Here is a 7,661-nt window from a genome sequence, read left to right as displayed (position 1 = left end):
ACCAGACCACCTGACCTGCCTCTTGAGAAACATATATGTAGGTCAGGAAGCAACAGTTAGAACTGGACATCAAACAACAGACTGGTTCAAAATAGGAAAAGGTGTATGTCAAGGCTGTATATTGTGGCCCTGCTTATTTAACTTATATGCAGAGTACATAATGAGAAACTCGTGGCTGGAAGAAGCGCAAGCTGGAATCAAGATTGCTGGGAGAAATATCAGTAACCTCAGATATGCAGATGACACCACCCTTATGGCAGAAAGTGAAGAGGAACTAAAAAGCTTCTTGATGAAAGTGAAAGAGGAGAGTGAAAAAGTTGGCTTAAAGCTCAACATTCAGAAAACGAAGATCATGGCATCTGGTCCCATCACTTCATGGGAAATAGATGGGGAGATAGTGGAAACAGTGTCAGACTTTATTTCCCTGGGCTCCAAAATCAATGAAGATGGTGACTGCAGCCACAAAATTAAAAGATGCTTACTCCTTGAAAGAAAAGTTGTGACCAACCTAGATAGCATATTCAAAAGCAAAGACATTACTTTGCCAACAAAGGTCCTTCTAGTCAAGGCTATGGTTTTTCCAGTGGTGATGTATGGATGCAAGAGTTGGACTGTGAAGAAAGCTGATTGCCGAAGAATTGATGCTTTTGAACTGTGGTGTTGGAGAAGACTCTTGAGAGTCCCTTGGACTGCAAGGAGACCCAACCAGTCCACTCTAAAGGAGATTAGCCCTGGCATTTCTTTGGAAGGAATGATGCTAAAGATGAAACTCCAATAATTTGGCCACTTCATGCAAAGAGTTGATTCATTGGAAAAGACTCTGATGCTGAGAAGGATTGGGGGCAGGAGGAGAAGGGGATGACAGAGGATGAGATGGCAAGATGGCACCACCAACTCAATGGACATGAGCTTGAGTGAACTCCAGGAGATGGTGGTGGACAGGGAGGCCTGGCATGCTGCAATTCATGGGGTCGCAAAGAGTCGGACATGACTGAGCGACTGAACTGAACTGAACTCTGTGTATTCTTGCCACCTCTTCTTAATATCTTCTGCTTCTGTTAGGTCCATACCATTTCTGTCCTTTATCAAGCCCTAAATGTTCCCTTGGTATCTCTAATTTTTTGAAGAGATCTCTAGTCTTTCCCATTCTGTTATTTTCCTCTATTTCTTTGCATTGATTGCTGAGGAAGGCTTTCTTATCTCTCCTTGCTATTCTTTGGAACTCTGCATTCAGATGCTTATATCTTTCCTTTTCTCCTTTGCTTTTCACTTCCCTTCTTTTCACAGCTATTTGTAAGGCCTCCCCAGACAGCAATTTTGCTTTTTTGCATTTCTTTTCCACGGGGATGGTCTTGATCCCTGTCTCCTGTATAATGTCATCAACCTCAGTCCATAGCTCATCAGGCACTCTATCTATCAGATCTAGTCCCTTAAATCTATTTCTCACTTCCACTGTATAGTCATAAGGGATTTGATTTATGTCATAGCTGAATGGTCTAGTGGTTTTCCCTACTTTCTTCAATTTAAGTCTGAATTTGGCAGTAAGGAACTCATAATCTGAGCCACAGTCATCTCCCAGTCTTGTTTTTTGCTGACTGTATAGAGCTTCCCCATCTTTGGCTGCAAAGAATATAGTCAATCTGATTTTGATGTTGACCATCTGGTGATGACTATGTGTAGAGTCTTCTCTTGTGTTGTTGGAAGAGGGTCTTTGCTATGACCAGTGCATTCTCTTGGCAAAACTCTATTAAGGCATAAATTACCTTGGAACCTCAAGTGGCTCACAGTTGTGGATTATGTCTGAATTGTACCAGTTTCTGGATGTTCTTTTCATTTCAATATAGCTTTAAGAATAATTAAAAATCATGTTGTATATCTTGTTAGATGTACAAGCTGGATTTAGAAAAGGCAAAGGAACCAGATATCAGACTGCTGACATTTCTTGGATCATAAAAAAGCTACAGAATTCCAGAAAAAAAAAATCTACATTTGAATCATTGATTATTTTAAAGTCTTTGACTGTGTAGATCACAACACACTGTGGAAAATTCTTAAAGACATGGAAATATCGACCACCTTACCTGCCTCCTGTGAAACCTGTATGCATGTCAAGAAACATCAGTTAGAACTAGAAATGGAACAATGGACTGGTTCCAAATTGGTAAAGAGTATGTCAAGGCTGTATATTGTCACCCTATTTATTTAGTTTATATGCAGAGTACATCATGCAAAATGCTGGGCTAGATGAAGCACAAGCTTGAATCAAGATTGCCAGGAGAAATATCAGTAACCTCACATATACAGATGATACCACTCTTATGGCTGAAAGCAAAGAGGAACTAAAGAACCTCTTGAGGAAGGTGAAAGAGGAGAGTGAAAAATGCGTCTTTAAACCTAACATTCAAAAAACTAAGATCATGGCATCTGGTCCCATCACTTCGTGGCAATTAGACACAAAAACAATGGAAACTGTGACAGATTTTATTTTCTTAGGCTCACAAATAATTGCAGATGGTGACTGCAGCCATGAAATTAAAAGACACTTGCTTCTTGGAACAAAAGCTATGACAAACATAGATAGCATACTGAAAAACAGAGACATCACTTTGATGACAAAGATCAGTATAATCAAACATATGGTTTTTCCCATAGTCATGTATGGATGTGAAAATTGGACCAAAAGAAGGCTGAGCACCGCAGAATTGATGCTTTTGAATTCTGGTGTTGGAGAAGACTCTTGAGAGTCACTTGGACTGTAAGGAGATCAAACCAGTCAATACTAAAGGAAATCAGTCCTGACTATTCGTTGAAAGGATTGATGCTGAATCTCCAGTCCTTTGGCCACCTGATGCCAAAAGCTGACTCACTGGAAAAGACGCTGATGCTGAGAAAGATTGAAAATAGAAGGAAAAGGGGATGGCAGAGGATTAGATGGTTGGATGGTATCACTGACTCAGTGGACACGAGCTTGAGCAAACTCTGGGAAATGGTGAAGGACAGGTAAGCCTGGCATGCTGCAGCCCAAGGGATCACAGAGTTGGACATGACTAAGAGACTGAAAAAAAAAAAAAAATCTTGTTACAAAACAAACTATGGTTGCTGCAGGGGAAGGTCTATTAAATGATTTTCGCCTGGTCATGTACACACTGCTATATTTAAAAGTGGATAACCAACAGGGCTTATAGTACTGCACATGGAACTTCTGTTCAGTATTATATGGCAACCTGGATGGGAGAGGGAGTTGGAGGAGACTGGATTGGGCTTCCCAAGTGGTGGAATGGTAAAGAATCCATCTACCATTGTGGGTGATGCAAGTGATGCCGATTCAATCCCTGGTTTGGGAAGATGCCCTGGAGAAGGAAATGTCAACCCACTCCAGTATTCTTGCTTGCAAAATTCAATAGACAGAAGAGCCTGGTGGTCTACAGTCCATAGGGTCACAAACGTCCAACACAATTCAACACATGTGGTGGACACATCTATATGTATGACTGAGTTCCTTTGCTATTAACTTGAAACTGTCACACAACAGTGCTAATCAGCTATACCCCAATACAAAATTTTTTTTTTAAAGTTTTTAAAAAAGCAATCTACTAAATTTTCATTTGAGAGTTTTTGAAAAATTGAGATATATAAGGTGGTTCAATGTATTTTCCTTACAGTTTCCAGAGTCAAGCTGTAATGCAAGGGTACTTGGTAACTGCATACTTGTAACTAGTGACTTTTGCAACTCTGAAAATTAATGCTTATTTTTTACCAATGGTACTTTGAAATATATCCAAAAGAAAATGTGATATCCTGTTTCTGCTTATTCTAAATTCATTACACTTGCCCATCAATATATCTCAGAGAAGAAACAATTATTTTTATATAAATTATGTTAATGCATATGTAAGTGTCTGGTTTGCTGGAAATATATCTCTGGCCCACGTTGATATTGGCTTTAACTTGGAATCAGAGTTTACTTTACATAAAAACAAACAAATTAACTTTAATGTCATGCATTTTTATGTGTTTTCTAAGCTTTACATGACATTTGAATTATATACCACTGACATTATCAAAGAGAGAATATTGAATTTTAAATGCTTCAAAATTTTATTAAGATTAAAATTTGCTCCTGGCTGTTTCTGACTAATATCTTTTTTTTTGAGTGAATATATTTTAATATTTTAAATCTAGTAATTGAATTGATTAGCCCTTCAATTAAAAAAAAATGTTGGCAGTGAAAGGAGATTATTGCATTTAAGACTTTTAGTGTATTTCATTAACTGCCTTCCTGTTTTCCAAAGATAAAATATAACTTCTTTCCTTTGGGCTATTTGGTCCATTGGTGATTTGTTACATGCATTTTGTATGCAGTCCTATACACTGAACCAATACTGTGTCCAAGTGAGTAGTATGTGATGAATGATTTCAAGCAGTCAAACTGCCTTCTGAGTAATTGTATAGGATAGAGAACTAAATAATATTGAGCTTCCGTAAAGCAGAGGTACTGAAAAGGATATTAAGTGGGTAATATATGATGTCTCCACACCTTTATAGAGAATTTAAAATATATAGCTGTATGTGTTCAGTCACTCGGTCATGTCTGACTCTTTGTGGTCTCATGGACTGTAGCCCACCAGGCTCCTTTATCCATGGAATTTTCCAGGCAGAAATACTGAGTGAGTTGTTATTTCCTCCTCCAGGGGATCTTCCAGACCCAGGGAATGAGCCTGCATCTCTTGCATTGGCAGGTGGATACTTTACCACAAGTGCCACCTGGTAAGCCACAGTATCTGTCTACACTTAAACTATGTGTGTGTGTGTGCATGCATATATGTGTGTGTATGCTTATATGTCTATGTATGTGTACATACATCTTTAAAATGTAAATGGCTCATTCGTATGCCATTTTCTCAGTGCAAAAATGCATAACACTTTTTCAATGCCAAATATATATAGGTATTCTTGAAACTTCTATATTAATTCTGTATGATTTCCATATGTTTTCATGTACAACAAAGTAGCATGTGTAATTTCACAATATTAGTACTCTAACCCATCAACCTCAAAAAAATGCAATATTATTAATACATTTTAAGATAATCTTGAGATGTTCAGATATAGCTATGTCATTCTGAAATTAGACACACTTTAACATTTTACAGGTTTAATTTCCACGGCTAGGACTTCTTGGGATAATAACTCCACTTCAGATTAAGTTGTGTCTCTAAGTGTTGTATGCGATACTTGGGAGACAGTACAACACAATATACTAGAAAAATTCTGAGATATAAAATCTGACTGATTAGGATTTTATATCTCCCTTGTTATTTACTAGTTTGAGAAAATTTGACTAAACTGCATAACACGTTAAGTAGGCTCAATTTCCATATGATGTAATCCATCCTTCATGGGTTTATTGAGGAGATTAAAAAGATAATTTGTGCAAAGCACCTAGCACACGGCATAGCAAATAATAAGAGTTCAATAGATATAACTTCATTTCCCCTACATCTCTTCTAAAGTAAAAGTAATGAAATAAGTTTTACTGCCTTTATATACCTTTGAAAGCAATTGTAGCTAAAATAAAAAGCCTCAGATACCTCTTGTGGAATAGAGCTTTGTCAAATAAAAATGAGACACTAAGTTAAATGAAAGCAGTGATGCCACTAAAAATGTGTAATTATTAGTTCCACTTCTATGTCTTTTCACCCTGTTCTCTCTTTAGAACCTTTTTATTATTTTTTTTTGGTCTAATTTAGTACACAGTTTTCTTTTTTACCGCTTATGATTAGGTACTTATAGTAATATATGCTATTTAAAATTACTGTGGCTGACATTGAACTTTCTGCCTCAATAGTGGTGGACTGCTAATTCAAAGTTCTCTTTCCAGAGACTGTAATACAAAATCATGAGCAAGTATCTTTCAAAAGGTGCATCCTGATCATAATAATGGTGTGCAATAAACTTCCATTTACCAGAGTTTAAACATCCATGAAACTTAAATGCTAATAATTTATTTTTAGTCTTTACCAGTGGCAAGTAGTTCTAATCACACAGGGAACACTCTCCTACAAACTTTTCTTGCTACTCAAGGATCCACTTGTCACCACTTGTGGTCATTCTATACTGTGAAATTCATACCAGCATTTTTTTTTTTCTTTGCAAGATAATTCTTTACCACTGTGCCACTTGGATTTTAGTTGATGTTAACATATTTTAAATTTCATTTTGGTTTTTCCATTTTCTGTTGTTTTTGAACATCCACATCATATTGTTAAAAATTAATATTTTTAAGATGATTTTCTTCATTCTTTCCAGTGGATCCCAGGATTTTCTGCCAGTCATAACATGAAAAGTCTGGAGGAGTCCCAATTATTAAATACTAAAATTTAATATTCTAGACGTGACCAAGTTTACTGATCCTTGGTCATTCTCCTATTGTGAGTTGTAGGGAGATTAATTGTTATCAGAGCCAAATTATACACATAATGTTTTGTATTCATTTTTAATCATTCTTGATTAAGTGATTAATTTTAATGTTTCTTTGTATATACACATAAATACACATACACATACTTTATTTCTTATACACACATATGGGGCTTCCCTGGTGGCTCAGTGGTAAAGAATCTGTCTAATACAGAAGACATGGGAGACGTGAGTTCAGTTCCAGGTCGAGAAAATCCTCTGGAGGAGGAAACGACAAAGTAGTCTAATATTCTTACCTGAAAAATACCATAGACGGAGGAGTTTAGCAGGCTACAGTCCATGGGATTGCAAAGAGTTGAACATTATTTAGCAACTAAACAACAACAACAACACACACACACATATATATATACATATACACACACACACATGACGAAGACATTTAAACAGTATATTTTGTATAATTCTGTGGTGTTTAACATATTATGTGTTCAGCTAAATTTTCATTGAGGCTAAGTAGCTGGTGACTCTAGTTTTTATTTTAAAATGTTAATATGAAGTAACTTCAAAATTCTACCAGGTTACAGATATAAACCTGCATTATTTATTTTTGGTGGAACCCTGTGTTAACATCCATTAATGATATCATTTGGACTGCAGCTAAAGAAAAAAAAAATGACTCTAAGGAACAATGAGGTATTTTATAAGACAATGTTTAGTGTAACAAAACCATTCATGAAATGAAATGGTTTTTGAAATTCTGTATCATCTTAAATCACAAATTCCTACAATTTACAAAGGTTAAGATAATTAGAATCTTGACAGTTTGAAAAACTGGACAATTTGAAGTTTGAATAAGTGTGTTTTCAAGATCTTTGAGTTATTGCAGGTTTGTTTATTTTAATCAGCGATCTGTGAAAACTGTTATCTTGTGTCAATAGGAGAAAAATGGATAGAAATGATAAGCACAGTAGCAAGTTCTTCCCTGGCAACAGTTTACTGATCTCTATTTTTAGAAATCTTATTTAAAATAATACATTCTTTGGTTGAATAGTCAAACTTTAAATACATCTTATTGTTTTGTAGCTAAAGAAGGATTTGACTATTAAAGTTAATTTCATCTGAAGTTAAGTGTTTAATTTCTTTGACTTTTTGATATCCATGTTTTATTATGTCATGTAAGTTTATAAAGTATATATATTTTATTTCTTAAAGTATAATTCTTTAATTATACCATTTAT

Source organism: Oryx dammah, unplaced genomic scaffold, assembly GCF_014754425.2.
Source record: "Oryx dammah isolate SB20612 unplaced genomic scaffold, SCBI_Odam_1.1 HiC_scaffold_2, whole genome shotgun sequence".
NCBI classification, from domain to species: Eukaryota; Metazoa; Chordata; class Mammalia; order Artiodactyla; family Bovidae; genus Oryx; species Oryx dammah.
This window is presented reverse-complemented; position numbering follows the sequence as displayed.